Source organism: Pseudorca crassidens, chromosome 10 (genome assembly GCF_039906515.1).
Source record: "Pseudorca crassidens isolate mPseCra1 chromosome 10, mPseCra1.hap1, whole genome shotgun sequence".
In the NCBI taxonomy this organism is placed as follows: domain Eukaryota; kingdom Metazoa; phylum Chordata; class Mammalia; order Artiodactyla; family Delphinidae; genus Pseudorca; species Pseudorca crassidens.
In genome coordinates, this window is record NC_090305.1 from 17,048,002 (window position 1) to 17,066,970 (window position 18,969).

General features: G+C 41.9%; 1 pseudogene; it reads left to right on the top strand.

The window, feature by feature from the left end:
- Positions 1 to 517: 517 nt before the first annotated feature.
- The window catches only part of LOC137232657 (uncharacterized), a 976,682-nt pseudogene continuing 958,230 nt past the window's right edge, over positions 518 to 18,969 (top strand).

The following is an 18,969-nucleotide window of genomic DNA, read 5'->3' on the forward strand; positions in this document are numbered from 1 at the left end:
TGCCCTAGAAAATGCTTCCCATTGCGGGCCCCCATTCTCTCCCATTTCCCCCATCTCCGGCTTTCCTCCTCTTCAATTCTAGTAAGATCTAGAAGGAAAATTAGCGCTACTCTGAGTCACTCAGGGTGCCAATACTGTGGCCCGCAGCTGGGATGAGGGTCTAAGGATGGGGGAGATGAGGATGGGGTCCCCAGTTCTGGAGGTTGGGGAACGACTGGTAAAGGGCCTGGGGAAGAGTGCGGAGCTGTTCCTGGTCCGAGACACCCGATTTGCCTGGGGCAAGGCAGTGGGGGAGGGGACGGTAAGAGGGGATGTTCGGCCTCGCCAGGGGGTAGAGGATGGGGAGGCAGCCAGGGACCCTGAGTCTGATCTTTGGAGCGAGGACACGGCAGTGGTGTAGAGAAGGGAGCCGGTGAGGAGCGCTTGGCTCCAGGGTCAGAGGGAGCGCGGTCTCCCGGAGAGCCGTGCAGTCTCGGTCTGAGGTTAGGAGAAGTTTGGGGTCTGAGAGGTGGGTGCGATGCTCGAGGTGGGAATCCGCCCTCGGCGCCCCTGGACCGAGTCGCGCAGCGCCTGCAGCAACAGGTAGCCCCTAGGGGTGGAGGTCCTGGTGGGACCCCGAGCTGGGCTTTGTCCTCCGGATTAGAGGGAGCTCCCAAGGGACAGAGTGAGTGGGGGTGGGCGTGGGGGGGGGAGAGTTTTCTAACACATCTTGATGCCCCTTTGAGTTGTTTTGGTGTGTTGGGTGGAGGGGGTGATCCGAGGGGAGGAACCAGGATGGAGAGCCTAGGGTGCACCCCACCTCCAATTGTGTGAGCGCCTTTACCTTCTGTGGTTGACCCCTTGCCCTTCGGATTTTGTCTCTTGGGATGAGGAAAAACTGACAGAAACTCGATGCCAAAGTGGACTGCTCACACTGATTGGCAGGGAAAGTGCAAACAAAGAGGTGCATCTCCCGGAAACAATGATTTTGGAGATTCCTCCCCCTCTCCCCCCGCAGACTTGAGCGCGTTAGACAGCGTGGTGGGTGTGGAGGGGACCAGGACATGCATCTCCCGGGGAAAGTTTCGGGCGAGGTAGTGGGAGGAGAGGGTCGTGGCAGAGTTGCAATGGGCTGGGGACTGAGCCGCCCAGGCTCGCCTCCGAGGTTCCCGGCCGGGCGGGAGATGCGGGGAGAGGGAGGGGGCGGGGAGGGGAGGGGAGAGAGAGAGGAAGAAGGGGTGAGAGGGAGAAACCTGCCGCCGCTCGCCGCCTCTTTGTCTGCTCCGGGACTTGGAACAAAAGGGGGAACTCTGATGAACTCTTTCTTCCCCTCTCCCTCGGACGCGCGGGTATCTCCCTCTCGCAACTTTGCCGCCGCGACTTTCTCCGCTGTCAGGCCACACAAAAGTGTCCGAGCGCCGCGAGGACCGCGACAAGGGAGACGTCTCTCAGAAGTGCGACGAAGTGGGGAAGAAGGTGAGTGGGGACTGTTGTCTTGTTTATCTCTCTCCCCCGCAACGCGCCCCGCTCCCCGCCCTCCGGAGGACCGAGGAGCAGTCCGGTGGCGAAGTTTGGCCAAGTTGTACCTCCTTTCCCCTGTTCCCTTCTCTTTTGTTCTTTAAGGAACTTGCACAGATTGTTTTATTTGTTTATTTCTAATGGGCAAAAGCCAGGCGGGCATTTCTCTCAAGTGCCTCTTTATATGAGGAGCTGGGGGGATGGGGGGAAGGGTGTCTCAAGGGGGCATTGCCTCGCTTTCTCCTAGCTGCGCGCAGACCGGAGGGAAGCGTGCTGAAATGGTTGGGACTTGCCGGGTCTGACTTTGGTCCTGCCAAGGAAAGAGATATGGAAGCGGGGGTCGTTCCCTCACCATTTTATAACTTAACAGCCTGCGAAGCGTTGCGCAGATCCAACGCACCATACCCAAAGCTGCAGCACGAGAACGCAGAAGAGGTTTGGGTGGTAGGGTATTGGACTCTTGTGTTTGCGGTCGAGGGTGTTAGAGCAAACAGGTAAGAGTTCAGAAAGTTTTCTTTGGGGCTGGGATAGGTTGGAGGAAGAAGCCACAGGTTCTCGACTGTCAGAGATGCAGGGATGGAGGGATGGGGCCTGGACCACTAGTTAGAGTCGGCCATCCCGTCCACCCCTCTCAGTTTCACGACCCACCCAGAATAACCTACGCGGTGCTGGCGATCCATCATCACCTCTCTCACTTAACGCGGGCCCCCACCCCCGCCCCATTTCAATGTGTTTGAGTAGAAAGGGGAACGCGAGCGCCTGAAGCTCCACAGACCCAGCGGTCCGCCCCGCCTTTTGTGTTTTAACCTTTTGTTTCTGTCTACCACGCCCGCCCAAAAGAGGGATGGCTGTTGCAGCTTCTGCGGAGTGGAGAGGCAGCGCAATTCCCTCCGTGTTTATAGGCAAAAGGAGACTCCTTAACTTTGTTTCCCAAGTAGCTTCACTTCGCAGTGTTTCTGGATTGGTTCTTGCTCAGATGAGGCGAACACTGCGCACCTAATAAACATCTCCGCTTTATAGGACATTTCTTTCAGCACTTTCCCACTTTATCACAAAGTCGTTCATCCGCCCAGTCACTTGGTTCATAGAAAGACATTTAGGGACAGAAATTGGGAGTTTGTTGAAAGTGGGCAAACGTGGTATGTTCTAGCAGTGTTTAAATATTGGGAATGTGTGGAACAGGGCTCTTGAGTTAGAAAATGCAAATTTAGGTCATTATCTTCAGGTCTGTTTTGTGAGATCGTTCCAAATACCAAGGTAATTAATTTATCACTGCTACCCTCTCCTATCCCCACCCCAGAGCTAGAAGCTTTCCTCCCACCCTTTGCCTTTATCTCCCACCTTTACAGTTTGACCGGACAGATGAAACTTCAAACTGTGCTGCTAACACCTGGAGGAAAGAGCCAAACATAGTCTATTTGAACTTCTTAAAGTTGTGATTTCGTACAGTAATATCCATTATTAAAACTTGCAGCTAGAAACGGTTCAAGTGCCAGAGCTATGTAGTTTTGAATTTTTGTGTCAAAGAAAGAAATATATTAACACTAAGGTTACTTTTTTAAAAGAAACTGAGTGTGTTGAGTGACTTGGAAGCTAACACTAATTAATTTCAATTGTATAGGTGTGATTACTATTGTCAGCATCTAGAAAGCATCATGAGTGCACTGACTCCTTCGTACTGCATTGTTCTTACTGGATCTTTCTATCAGTGAATGTTATGGAAGTACCAATACAACATCAAGTCATTCCTGAATGAAACTTACCAAACTTTTTTCTTTGGAGTTGCTTAAAAGTTGTTGGGATTTTTGATGATGCCTTCCCTATGTGGATTACTACAATTTGATCACTGGGAATTCTCCACCTTAAAGAAGGTATGTTGCTTTTTAAATACTCTACAAGCACTTCATTTTGGAGCTGGTACTTACGCCACTAGAGAATTGCCTAGTTATTTTGAGCTGTTGCCTGATCAAAGTGATTTATGACTTTGGATTTCCTTGTTTTGAACTGCTTTTTGTAGGTTCATTTTCATCTGGAATGACGATTTGGGTACTTCTAAGGAAATTTTATTAATCTGACAGTGTCTTCGATATGATTACACATAATGAACGTGGATTATATAGTTACTAAGGAAGGTTATGTAACAATGATGGGTCCGATAGGCAAATGTCCTATTTTATTTATGATTGATTTTGCTTTTAAATATCACATTGAATGTTTCTTTCATAGCAGGACTTTTGTGGTTTGCATTAATTTTTTTTCAATTTGATATTTCATTTTGGTAAACAAAATCCAAAAGTGGTCAGACGGAAATGAATTCCTACTAGCTGGGAGTCAATATAAAGTACAATAAGTTCTGTTAGAATAAAAACTTTACTATGTAATAACAACAGAAACTGTACATTTGTTTAATCTTTATGGTAGACATTAAGTTTTTATAGTGGTCATTAATAGTCTTATATTCCTTCTTTTATGTCTTATAATTCATTCTTGATCATCTCTGTGAGAAAGCCATTCGAAATTCACATAAATACTGTTGGTAATATAAAAAGTATTTTGATACAGTATTTACTTTCCTTGTTTAGCAGTTGTTTGCCATGGAAAGTGAGAGTTTTCTTTGTTTAGAATAGGTTGCTTTGAAATGATTGAAGTTGTAGGATTTGATCCTCAAAATGATTCAAGTTCAAGGTGGTTTTAAATGCTACAGATGGAGAATATCGTTGATATATTACTGTAATTGAGAAATGTTAAGGTATGGTCAAAAAGATAATTGGGAATTGGAAATATCTTTATCCCACTGTAAGTAAAAATTATTATGATTTGCTTTTTTTTAGTTGTAGAAACTTGGACAAATTACTTCATCTTCCTGGACTTTAGTTTGTCATCTATAAAATGAAGGGTTAGGTTAAAGAAACTTGAAGAAATCTTTTAGCTTTAAGATTTTTGTGATTTGTTGATTGCTCCTGTAATTAAGGAGCATCCTCTCTTGTGAAGTTCATTTTTAAATTGTTGAACAGTAGAGTTACTGACATGGAAAACTTTATGTGTATTAATAACAATTATTTTGTATGACTGTTTAGCTCAGGGAGTATTAGTTCAAGAAATGGGCTTTAAATTTTCTGTGAAGTATACTTTCGGCAAAGTGTGTTGCATGGAAACGTCAGATTTCCTGAAATGTTTTCAACAAAAGTTTATCTGCTGGAATATTTTGGGGTGTGTGTGTGTGTGTGTGTGTAGAGTGCAGTATTATTTTCCAACAAATGTTTTACCTACAAATGTCTGATGTGAATATCTTTGAATCTGTTTTAATGGCCACCCAGCATTGGGCTCAGAGGTTTAGAAACAGACTCTGGAATGAAACAGACCCGAGTTTGAATCCTCATCTTGATAACCTTGGCCAGTTTACTTGCTTTCCTGGGGTCTCAGTTTTCTCATTTATAATTGGGGAGCATAACACTTATCCCATGAAGTTGTTGTGGGGAATATATTTTTTAAAACCATATATGTAAGAAAAAACTTAACAGAGGGGTAAGCATCTGTAACTATGTTTAGTTATAATAAAAGCTACTACTATTGCCTTTCACAACGAATCAGTGATGTTTTGATACTTCCAACTTTCTTTGTTGACTGCCTTGCAAGTTTCAAGCCACATTAACCAAAAGTATTCACTGAAATATTCAGTCAGTTTGGATAGAAGTTTTCACATGTTTAGATATGTTCTTTTCTCTAAAAATATGTTCTATTCAAGTTTTTTATCCAGTTAAGCATGGATAAAAAACAACATTTATTAAGTTTTGTTACGTATAAACATGTTACCGAAGGTCATGACTTCCTCTTGTACTATGTGGCCTTTCCTTTTCCTTACAGAAATTTCTGTAAATTGAGATAAGAGCAAGTTTCTAGAATTGATGTACACAAATTCTCTATTTTCAATGTTGTCAGTGAGGAGTAAACTTAGATATAGTTTAAAAAACTTTGTTCATTCACTTTTCAGCTATGATCTAAAGTGATGGTTCAGTGATTTCTTGATGAGGAAATCAAGAACTATAGCACATTTTCTGACGTTAGTTTTTATAGAATGGTCTTTATTTAAATAAAAGACCTCACAGTTAGTACATACAACACTTAGAAGAATAGCATATCGTTGTGAAATGAAGTTTAAAGTCTTGGATTTTCATTTGCTAGATCTCTAATTTAGCAAAATACATGGCCATCCCTGAATGATAATTTAGTTTGAGGGAGATTATATTCATTTACCCTTTAGAAAGTTTCTGATGGGAATGTTAAAGTACTGTTTATCCTCATTTGTAATTTATCAGCAGAGAGTTGCCTGGAAATGATAATAATTTAAAAGAAAAACATGGGATAAATCAATATTAAAATGGGAAACTTTTTTTCCATATGCATCCACAACTTTCTGTTTGTGGACAACATCTATTTTAATCAGCAGATTATATACCTTTAGTATAGCAACTACTAATATAAAAATTTGTAATTACAGAGTTTAAAATGATAAATTCCTTAAAGTTTTTCTGTCATGTTAATTCTTAGGTTATAACCAAGTATACTTAATAACTTTACTCTGAGTATCAAATTTTATAGTCTTGGTTATTTAAAACTGTTTGTTGACATGATTAGTTTGAATTATTGAAACCAGAAAAGTCTGCCAAGGTACTCACAAGAAACTTATATAGGAAGAAAATCTAAATGTTCAGCTCTGCCTTCTAAAATGATAAATACAGCACATACTAAGCATCTTACAAGTAAATAGAAAGCATTTATTTAACTTTGAACTTTATAATAAGTCTAGGGGGTGATCAACTGAATATTTTGTTATATTTTGAGTACCGTTTCGTTTCTACTTATTTATTTAATTGAAGTATAGCTACTTACTTATTTGCTATGAGTTTCTTTAGGAACATTAAGTGTTCCCAAACTTACTTTGATTTCTTCTTTATGGCCTCAAATTTCCTGACTTTTAAGTGTCAGACATTTCTATAAACTTTGATGGTATTTCTGCCCATTATTGTTGAAGATACAGGTGTTTAGAAATATATTTATCATGAATCTATGAAGCCTACTTTGTTCATTCATTCTTTCCTCATTCATTTTTTTAAGTAATATGCTATCTATGTGTCAGGCATTGCTCTAAGCACTGAGGATACAGAAGAAATAAAAATTTTTGTACTCTTGGAGCTTTTACTAGTGACAGTAAAACATATGCTAAAAGGTGACAACTACTGTTGAGAAAAATGAACCAGGAAAGGGAGATGGGGAGTCGGAGGAAAGGGGATTGCAATTTTCAATGGGATGGCCAGGGAAGACCTCACAGAGAAGGTGACATCTGAGGAATGATATAAACGAAATGAAGGAATGAGCCACATGATATCAGGCAGAAGAGCATTCAGGCAGAGGCAGGCCAGGCGTCTAGTTTATCAACAGAAAGCAAGGCGGGCATAGTGGCTGGAGTGGACTGAGCAAAGGGGACAATGGTAGGAGATGAGGTCAGTGAGGAAACAGGAGTATGGTGAGCAGATCACATGGATCCTTAAAGGCCATTGTGATCTTACACTGAGGGAGATGGGGTACCAATGGAGGGGTTTAAACAATGATTGACCTGATATAACTAATGCTGTAACAGAGTGACTCTGGCTGGTGGGTTCACCGAGGTCAAAGATGGGCAAGGGCAGAAACAAGGGAGACCATTTCGGAAGCTATTTCAGCTATCAAGTGAGAGATGATGGCAAACTTGGACAAGGGTAAAAGCAGCATGGAGGTAGTGAGAAAGGATTGAATTCTGAAGATACTTTGGTTGGAGGAATTTCTGGTGGACTGGATAGGAAGTATGACAGAAAGAGAGGAGTCAAGTTTGAGATTTTTTTTGACCCAAACACCTGAATGGACCCAATGCCCATGAACTGAGATGAGGTGTGTACTCGGGGTGGGGGAGACTAGGAGCTCAGCTTGAGCACAGTAAGATACTTAAAACATCTAGGCAGTTTGATACACAAGTTTGGTTTTCAGGGAAGAAATCTACAAATTTGTGAGTTGGAAGAAATTAAATGCTATTTAGGGACTTCCCTGGTGGTCCAGTGGTTAAGACTCTGTGCTTCCACTGCAAGAGACACGGGTTCAATCCCTGGTCAGGGAACTAAGATCCCTCATGCCACATGGCCAAAGGAAAAAAAAAAAAAATTAAATGCTATGTAAAGTCATGAGACTGGATGAGATCACTAAGGGAGTGAGTATAGGAAGGAAAGAGGTCTAGATACTGAGCCTTGGAGCCCTCCAGATTTAGAAGTGGGGAAGATGAGAAGGGGCAAGTAAAGAATAGTGAGAAGGGGCTTCCACTGAGGTGGAACCCAGTGAAGAGAGTGTGTCCAGGAGGAAGGCAAGGTCGTCTGGATCAAGTGCTGCTCGTGGATTGAGCAAGATGATGATTGAGAATAGACCTTCGCGGTTAGGCTTTTGGGAGGTCAATGCTCATTGGTAGTCTTGGCTAGAAATGTTTTTTTTTTTTTTTTTGCTGTGCGCGGGCCTGTCACTGTTGTGGCCTCTCCCGTTGCGGAGCACAGGCTCGACGCGCAGGCTCAGCGGCCATGGCTCACGGGCCCAGCCGCTCCGCAGCATGCGGGATCCTCCCGGACCGGGGCACGAACCCGTGTCCCCTGCATCGGCAGGCGGACTCCCAACCACTGCGCCACCAGGGAAGCCCGGCTAGAGCTGTTTTGATGAATGGTGAGAGATCACATCTTTTTCCTAATTTGTGTGGGCCATTATATACCTTTAAAAAAAACCTTATCTATTCGAAATAAAATTTGTCAGTGCTTTATAATTGATAAAATGCTCTTGCATATGTTATCTTAGTTAAGTCTCATAGTAGTCTGAGAGAGATGGGATGATAATATCCATGTTTATCTTACAGAAGAGGAAATTGAGACCCAGAAGTAAAGTGATTTGTTCAAAGTCACCCAAATATAAGATAGAGCTGTTTTTTATTTAAACTTCATGCCCTTTAGCATTCACAATAGGGGAGATAGTAATAGTAAAACAAATTCCAATACAATGTGACAGAGGTGATAATAGTGATATATACAAGGTATAGAATTAAATCAGGGCAGGGAGTGATTATTCTTGGCGATCAGGGAAGACGTTCCCAAGTTGGAATTTAAAAGATGCATAGCATTTTAACATGTAGTCAAAGGGAAGAACATTCTAGGCTTGGAAAATATGATGTGCAAAAATGTGGAGGGATGAAACATGGGGTGATAACTGGAATGTATTTGGGATGTTTAAGCCATTTGATTCATGCTGAACATGAAAGAAAGTAGAGGAGAGACAGGCTGGAATGACAGCAAGTGCTAGTTCAAGCTTGGATTGAAATATGTTTTTAGTAAAACAGCTACTAGGTGCCATCTTAAATGTATCTCATGTCACACAGGATAGTGTGCAACCTAGTTAGAAATGTCTGAATATATATACACATCACCACAAATGCACCGTCTTTGTCACGTCAGGCTGCTATAACCAAGTCCCATAGACTCGGTGGCTTATAGACAGCAGAAATTTATTTCTGTCAGTCCTGGAGGCTGAGTAGTCCAAGATCAAGGTACTGTGTCTGGTGAGGGCTGGCTTCCCGGTTCATAGATGCTATTTTCTTGCTGTGGTCTCACCTGGTGGAAGAGGCAAGGGAGCTCTCTGGGAGCTCTTTATAAGGACACTAATCCCATTCATGAGGGCTCCACTCTCATGACCTAATCACCACCCAAAGGCCCGGCCTCTAAATACTGTAATTTTGATATTTTTAGGTTTCAGCCTGTGAATTTTGGGGGGATACAAACATTCAATCTGTAGCAAGTGTATCTTCAAAGTTCAATGTATATGTGAATCCTATACCACTGCAAAAGCTCTGGTGACTGTACTTCTAGTCTGTATCAATCAGGATGCTTTTGGCTTCAAGTAAGAGATACTTAAGTGAGGATTTTTATTTTATTTTATTTTTTGGTTCCACGTTAAATAAATTTGGATTAGGGCTGTTTCAAGAGCGTCTAATTTAACAGCTCAGCACATGTCATGCATGGTTCCTGGTTAGCTGGCTTTCTCCTTCTGGTCCTGAGATAGCCGCTACAGCTTCAAGCATCATGTTCCCACATGGGAACCTAAGATAGGAAGGATTGAATCCTTACTTTCTCTCTCTCTCTCCCGCCCCACCCCCATACACACACACACACACACACACACACACACACACATGTAAATGTACAGAGTTGTGCAACCATCACCATTTTTAGAACTTTTTATTACCCCTAAAATATCCCCTGTGCCCAATGCAATCAATTTCTCTTCTCACCCTCTGATCTCAGGCAACCACTAATGCAGTTTCTGTCTCTTTAGATTTGCCTTTTCTGGACATTTCACACATAAATGGAATTATACAATAGTGATCTTTTTGTCTGGCTTCTTTTGCTTACCATAAAGTTTTTGAAGTTCATCCGTATTGTAGCATGTATCAGTACCTTGTTCCTTTTTATTGCTGAGTAGTGTTTTATTGTATGGATATATTGTACTTTTTCTATTCGTCAGATGAAGGGCATGTGGGTTGTTTCTGTTCTTTAACTAGCATGAATAATGCTGTTGGGAACATTTATGCGTACGTTTGTGTGTGGACACGTGTTTTCATTTCTCTTGGGTAGCTAGCTAGGTAGGAGTTGAATTGCTGTATTGTATGGTACATTACTAAACTTTCTAGTGAAACCACCAAACTGTTTTCCAAGGTGGCGACAGTATTCTGTGGGTTTGAGGGTTCCACCAGTAATGCGTGAGGCTTCCAGTTTCTCCACATCCTGGCCTTTTGTATCTTTTAAGGAGTGAGGAAAACTTTCAAAGAAGTCCATGAGAAGATTCCCAGGGTAACTACCGAGGGCCATGTTGAAACCTAGTCACTAGCAAGGGGGATGCGATTGCTCTGAGCAGCTCAGACTGATCAAGTGGCACCCTGAGCCTGGGAAGATGCCCATCATGTCTATCAGTACATAGTGTCAGAACGAAACTGAAGAACGAAACTGAAGGGAGATGGCTCGTGGGTAGGTAACCAACAGAGTCAGCCAATAGGCTGTGTGTCAGGCTAAGGACCTGTGATGTAAACATACAAAGTAGGGCCAAGTGTTTACATTACAATTATGATTTAAATGGTAGCCACAAACTTGAACAGAAATAACCCATTCTATTGGAATTCAGGTTATTTTCTGCTTATTATGTGAAGAATTTTTGAAAATTAACCTGTCCAAACTAATAGCAAAATAAGCATAGCCTTGGTGAGTGACTCTGGGCAGTGGCTAAGCCCCAGCATTCCTTTCCTATGAAGTACCATGTAACATTTTTGGCATCCCAGTAACAGTGTTTTATAATCTCGGTTAAGTGTAAGTTAACAGCCACCAAATGCTGTCTATATCCTTAAGATATAGACAGATATTTAGACTATTTTAAGTGTTGGACAACCTGGTGGCACCTTGAAAAAAAGTATTTGAGCTTTGATGGCAACAAAAACCCCACAAGACTATATTTTATAGTCAAAACTTATTCTTCCTGTTAATTGTTTTTAAATATATCTTTTATTGGGTGGTGTGACATACATAAGGATAGATAAACCTACAGTGTGTGGGAGATTGATGCTACCCTGTCTTACAAAACCCAGGATATGTGGGTCAACGTATTCGTTTCAGTGAATGATGGAGTTTCAAGTGATTCATACTTGAAAGTCCCTGAAAATCTGATAATTAGAATGCATAAATAAGTAATTCTAAAAATTTAGGCAGATACAGATAACTGTGGAGGGAAATTATGTTTGAAATTGATTTCTGTGACCCTCTAGCTCTTACAGTTATTTTCTTCTTTCTTCAAATCTTAGAGTAGGCACCTAGTAGACTATGATACCTAAAATTTTGTACTGTAGTTTTAATACTAACATTTTGAAGTATACAGTGACTTAAAAATCCAAACAACTCCAGCAGTTCTCTCATAATGAGTCATTGGTGGGGAAAGCCAAGAAGAGAAATTTAAGTTTCTTAATTATTGGTCTGAGTGGGTATAAAGTATATGTCTTAAAATTCATAGTTCAGTGTTCTGTTTCTCAGAGAAGTGATAACTACCCAGAAACCTCAGACATTTGTGCACCAGTATCTTATACATCCTCTTATTTGAGCCTCACTCCAATCCCAATGTAGTAGGTGTTAGTGACATTCTCATTTTACAGGGAAGAAATTGGGGTTCAGAGAAGTATCTGGCCCAAGGAACCAAACTGGTAAATGGAATATCACAAATCCATTCATTAGGGACCAGCAGTGTAAATTAAGACAAGAAAGAATATCCCTTTGAGAGGTTCTGCTGAACCTGACAACATTTCTAGTTTCACGTTGATGATTTACCCTTATTCTGCAGGTTCTGTGAATATATTTTGAGACCCAAACATTGAATCAGGCTTAAAAAGAGGACCCTCTGCTCTGCTGATGTTTTAGATTCTTGCTCGTGTTGCAAGCAGCAGTTGGGAAGCTGGCAAGATGGTGAAACTAGTCGGTGTTCAAGAGTTTTACTTGTCGGATTTTAATAGGATGGTGTCATTACTTGTAATGTATTTTTATACATTTTTTATAATGTATTGTAATACGTAAATAATTGTAATGTTCTGGATTTTCAAATGATGTATAAAAGATGATACGTAACAATGTTCATAGAGTCGTCTTTCTGTAGCAAAAGAAAAATGGGTTTTGGAACATCTTTTCATTCTGTTTCTTCTTCAAGGAAGATGTCCAAGGAAGAGCTCTGGGTAGAGCTTACAAATCCTGAATGGAAAGCCCTGAGTAGAGGACCTCCCTGTGACTTCAGCTTACTTTGTCTTTGCCCTTAGGTGTCTCTCTTCCTCTATACGTGTATGAAAAAGGACTCCATGTAGTGACACACCCTTTGTCCGTAGATCTAGCTCCTTTTCTGGGCTGTGTACTTTGGTGAGCACCTGTTCTGGACTGTGGTGAGGCTCTAGGGGCCCTTCTTGGGGCCTAGGCCAGAGGTTGGCCTAAGTGACCTGGTCCCTGCCTTTCCCTCGTCCCGGGGTTGGTCTTCTTAGGCTTCTGGTTCTTACGGCTTCGATGGGGGGATAGGACTTTCTAGAAGTCTAGAGCAGACTTGGCCAAGCTGGGGATGCGTTGCTTCCTTTCCCTTGGACTTGGCCTTTCGGCGGTGTGGGTGTCTTTTCTGGGGGGCAGGGGTATACAGTGTTTATATTTTATTATACTTACATTTAAATTTCAACATTAAATACTGAGCATAAGCATTTAAGTAGATGCTGGCCTCACGTTCAGATTTTCCAAAGGTAAAGATAAGTGGATGGACAGCTTTAAGGATGTGACGGATGAGACACTGAGGAATCTATTAAACAATTAGAGAATCTAGAGGTGGTAAAATTTCATCTCTACACATTCACACATTTAGTGGCACAAGAAAACTCCAGGGACATGAAGACATATGTAAAGCTTTGGGTTGCAATTGGAGGAGAAGCCCGTTCAGGAGTTGTGGGTGTCTTTAATCGGGAGAATTCCTGAAAAAGAGGGGCTTTTCCACAGTAGAAGGAAGAAGAGCACTTGAACCTCCCTCGACGCTTCACACCAGAAGTTCCATTGCCTACACTTTTTGTGGCCCTCATATCGTGTCCCCGAGGCTTATTTTGGCCCAGACCCAGGTCTTCATAGCTCCTGTTTGGATTGAAGGGTGAACCCTAGATATTATGGGCGAGGTGGAGTGCATAACTGAGCCCCTTTCAATTCTTTCATTGGGATGCAAGGAAGATGTAGAAGAAAGGAGTTGTCTCCAAACTCAGAACACCCAGAGGTGGGCAGTTCTTGGCTCTCACTTTGCACAGTGGCCCCATGTTTCCACCTCAAATTCTATTCAGCCCCTACCTCAAATTGACATTCTAGAGAGCTGTCCCTTCCTGCCTGCCCCCTTCCTCGTGAAAAATCTCACACTGCACTAGCACATCAAGGATGATAGTTCCTAATGGTGAATTAGTATAGAATGGAAAGCCCGTCAGGGGTTGGCACAGTTAGTTATGATGAAATGCGTCCTACTGTATTTGACCTCAGTGATTATAATAAAGAGATGGTAATGTAACAAAAAATTACTAGCCTATGTTTTCAGCTTCTTTTATATTTTGCAGATTAGTGTAGTTAAAAGACTAAAAAAAATGACACTTGTTATTCTGTCTTTGGGATAAATAAACCTTGCTTCTGTCGTAATATGTTTTCAGTATTTGTCTCAGCGTGGGAATTGGGGTGAAAGTTCATGGAAGTTTTTCTTCAAAAATTTCTGTTGAATTCTGCCTGGTTTTGCAGCCAAATTCAAAATTCTCACTTGACTGTAACGATTAAACTAGTATACCTAAATATATTGTGTAGGTGCCTAACTAAGTGGCTGTAAGAGTGCATTTGAGATGTAAGCAAACAAGGGCAAGAAGCATCATGTTATCATTATTCTACTGCCATGTCCTTGCTAGGTAGGGTGGCCTCCTGAGTTCTCAGAGTTTGTGTGTGCTGATTCCGAAGGCAGGGATGGGTTTGGCACTAACTCTGGCTTGGTATCCAGATCACCTTTGGAACATAGGAAGGGATCCAGGTGCCCAGAAAAGGGGCTCAGAGTCTGAGCATCTTGTAATTCCCATCTTATTTTCTGACTGTTGGCTTCGCATCAATTTAATTCTTATTTACCTACTGATTCAAGTTTGCAAATTCCATCACTTGGTGCACAGATTCAAATAGTTTATCTTTGCATATCCTGGCCATTTGTGCTCCTCAGCTGTTTTAGTCACTGACCTTAACTCTGCCTGGTGGTATCCTGCTACTATTTCTTGTCCTTGGTTCTTACCTTCTTTAGATCTCAATCCCCAAAGCTCGTCAATTTCAGCGGCTCCTGGCCAACCCCAGTGATCTCAGGTTCTACCTCCTGTTCTTATGGAATAATATTGGATCCTAGTATGTTGCTAAAAATAGTAATCTAGCATATTTCCAAAATCAGAACTCTCCATTTGCTATCACTTCTGCTCTTTTCCAGGGAATTACTTTGATTCAGTTACCAAAAATGACATCTCTGGAGTACGGTGAAATACAGAGCCTCTCAATCATCTAAAAAGAATCAAGCTGTGCTGAGTACTATTTTTATGCCAAATGTATCTGAGTGTTCTGAGTCTTTGAAAACTGGTGATGGGTGAATACTATAGGTGGCGGTTCTTTATTAACCAAGCTATTTGATGAATCCACATAAGGAGTTGTAGCAAACTAGCTGAAACAAGTTAGCCTTGGTGGGAGACCTTCTGGAGTGATGAATAAGAGTAGGGCATTTTGTTTTGAGTTGCTTAAACCCAGAATAAGCCTAATTTACAAGCATCTGTTGACCGAAAGTCTCTTGCTGGTAAAATTGGATGCTTCAGAAAGGGGCTGGATGCCTGGGTACAGGGGAAGGAGGGAGAATTTTCATGGTATATTCTTGTGTATCATTTGAATTTTGAACTATGTGACTGTATTTTACCCAGTAGAAACAGGAGGATAAAAGGAAAAAAGGAAGGAAGGGAGGGAGGAAAGAAACTAATTACAGGGAAAAATACATCAATTAAGTAATATTTCGAAGTCACGTGCTTATATGAAGCCCTTTGCAAAACTCTTGGGAGATAACAGTGTATAGTGAAAGGAACTCTTCAGAGATTCCTAGATGCTAGTCTTTACGGAAATGATCTCTAAAGCTGTCAACCACCCCATAAATTAGGCATTGTTATCCACATTTTGCAAGTGAGGAAATGGAAGCTGTTAAGGGTAGAACTGGGAGTTGGACCCAGGTGTGTCTGACTCCAAACACTGTGCTGTGCGCCTATCTCAGCTTGGGTTGCTATAACAAAATACTGCGGACTGGGTGGGTTAAACAACAGACATTTATCTCTCACAGTTCTGGAGGCTGGCAAGTCCAAGATCAAGGTGTGGGCAGATTCAGTGTCTGGTAAGGGCCTTCTTCCCGTTTTGCAGATGCCTGCCTTCTTGTTGTATCCTCACTTGGTGGAGAGAGATCTCTGGTCTCTTCATACCTTTATAATGGCACCAATCTCATCATCCGACCTCCACCCTCATGACCTTATTCAAACCCAATTACCTCCCAAAGGTCTCACCCCCAAATACCATCACATTGGAGACTAGGGTTTCAACATATGAATTTTGGGAGAGACACAAACATTCAGTCCATAGCACTACCTCTCCAACAAAGATACAGCATAAGGGATCTGTAAATGTTCTCTAGTATCAACTCCCTGATCAAAACTGGCTTCAGGCAAAATTGTCATGTAGTAGAAATTTGACTGCTACTGTCTGCAGTTCTCATTCTCTCAATCCCCTTTCCTTCCTTTGTTATTTTCTCTCCTTCTCTTTGTCCTCTTTCCTTTTCTTGATCATCCAGAGCAGTTGAGTCTCTCAAGATGTTATTCCATCCATCCATCCACCCATCCAGCCACCTACCCATGCATCCACCACACATCCACGTGTAAGGACTGGACTAGATGCTGGAGACACAAAGTTGAGCAAAAATGGACATGGTTCCTGCCACCATGTAGCTTAAGAGGAAAAGAGGCATCTGTGTCTGAATGTGTTGGGGGAACTCTGCACACTGTGCAGCCCCTTTTGGAGGCCCAGCAGGCCCTCTAAACACCCTGAGATGTCCATTGGTTAGAGTGTCACTTTTTTTTTTTTAACTTTTCAAATATGGAATGATGGTCCCACTGTGACCTGTCCTGGAGTGTAATAATTTGGGGCAGCAGAAAACTTTCTGTGCCTCTCAGGTCATATAAGGAAGTTGCTCACTACAGCTGTGAAAAGATTAGCCCCAAGACAAACAACAAAAACAACAATAAAGGGCTTCCTTGGTGGCGCGGTGGTTGAGAGTCCGCCTGCCGATGCAGGGGACACGGGTTCGTGCCCCGATCCGGGAAGATCCCACGTGCGCGGAGCGGCTGGGCCCGTGAGCCATGGCCGCTGAGCCTGCGCGTCCGGAGCCTGTGCTCCGCAACGGGAGAGGCCACAACAGTGAGAGGCCCGCGTACCGCGAAACAAACAAACAAACAAACAAAAACAATAAAAACGAAAACAGGAACAAAAAAATATACCAGATTATAATGGGGTGGGACAAAAACGTAAAGGAGTGCAGTAAAATTAAGATGATGTAATAAGCAAGGGACCGTAAGAACAGCCAGAATGATAAAGACTACTGGGCTGAAAGCGGCCCTTCAAAAGCTCGCAAAATCACTAGAGAACATCTGAGAGAAGATAAGCAGAGCCTCATCTAGTCCCAGGAGAACCATCTAAGTTTAGGCAACCTGGACCGCATTCCCTGAACTCACGCAGTAAGTGTTGATACCACCCAGTGTAGCACCTACTTACGATGCCCTGCTTGGTTTTCAGTCCTTTCAGTTTGATGGCTGGTAGCCCTGCCTCCCAAAGAGATCAGGTCCTAATATCTGGAATGTGTAAATATTCCATATAAAGAAAATGGTCTTTGCAGATGTGATTAAGTTAAAGATCTTGACATGGAGTGATTGTCCTGGGTTATCTGGGTGGCCCTAAATCCAATCACAAACGTCCTTCAGAGAGGCAGAAGATCAACCCCACAGAGCAGAGCAGAAGGTGACATGAAGATGGTGGCAGAGATTAGAGTGATAGGGCCACATTCTAAGAAATAACAGCATTCGCCACAAGCGAGAAGAGACGAGGAATAGTCTCTGACGGGCACACGGCCCTGTCAACACCTTGATTTTGGACATCTGGCCTCCAGAATCGCGAGAGAATAAATTTCTGTGGTTTTAAGTCATGGGGTTTGTGATAATTTGTTACAGCAGCCCTAGGACACTCATAAAGGTTGTAAACTCTCTGAGTGCCAGGCAGTGTCTTCTCCTCTGTATTGGACCTCTACTTAGCATTCAGAATTCTGCACAGAATAGGCATTCAAATACTCAAGTACTTGAACTAACTGACTTCACTGGTTCAGCCATTCAGAGCCTCAAGACTAGTATTTGAAATTTTATTGGAATAGAAGTGAGACCAGAAAGATCTGGATATTCACTTGCAAAAGAAGGAATTAATACCCCCAAGGCTTAGTCTCTTGTGAATTTGTTTCATCTTAAAGCTTGGAGTTACACTGCCGTTTAATGTAGCAATTCTTTTGCTCTACTGGAATATTAATAATACCACCGAGGGGGACTTCCCTGGAGGTCCAATGGTTAAGACTAAGAGCTTCCACTACAGGGGGCGTGGGTTCAATCCCTGGTCGGGGAGCTAAGATCCCGTGTGCTGTGCAGTGCAGCCAAAAAAATAATAATACCACCGATACCACCGAGAAGACTTCATCTAGCAGAACAAGAAAAGCAAGTCATTCCAGGCAGTGGTTTGACATCTTAATTAGATACTTCCTTGGTGCTGGATTTCTCTTCTTTTGCACTGACAATATCTAAATGACAGTGTTCTGGGATTTCTGGTTCAAACACAAAATATCTTCTGCTCAAATCTTCCATGAAATGTCATTTTGAAACTATGAGCTTAGTTCTTATTCAAGCAGAACCCATAGTGTATTTACTGGGACTTTAGCTGAATAGGCACTGCAGGATCATGTTTTTTGGGAAGTAGAAACAGTTTGTTTTTACATATAGGGAAGCTGTAGAAAAGAATTTGGAATCTTGACTCAGTAGACTGACCTGGTGGTGAACATTATTCTCCCTATATTTTGGCATTTCTTTATTTTCCTTCTGTAGGGAAACAAGGTCTCCTCTAAGACCATTCCTCTAGGATCTCAGTTACCTTATATAGCCATGTAGCAGTTAAAATAAATTGTTAGAACACTTAACTTATATTATTAAACTAATGGCAAAGGAAAGGCAAATCACATACCATGCAGTGTTGTGGAATGTGTTGATTTTGTTTTTGTTGATCTATAGAGTGTAGGTAGTGGTTTCTTTACAGATTTACTGTGAGATTCATTTTTTAAATCACTTATATCATTGCCTGATGCCACATAGAAATGTTAATACACTCCTAGACTTTACAATATTTGGTCACTTTTATTGATTTTAGTAAGAAAGTCTAGCAGATAATTATAGTAGTATGGCTAAAGTGAAATGCAGTTAATCTCCACCAAGGCTACGCAGGTGGGTGGGGTGAGGATTAGATTTGAAAGAGATCTTGTCCCCTCTTGAGTTGAAATTGCATTTGCATGATTACTTTATCTTCTGATTAAGCTTGAAATTGACATTAGACAGTTTTAGCTTTAAATCAACCCACCTCACATATCCAATTAATGAAATCCTTGAATTGTTGTTGACAACATCCCCTTCCCAATTTGCCATATTTTAAATATGCTCCAAATATGCCATTTAGTTTTTACTGCTAATAGCTACAGCCTTAT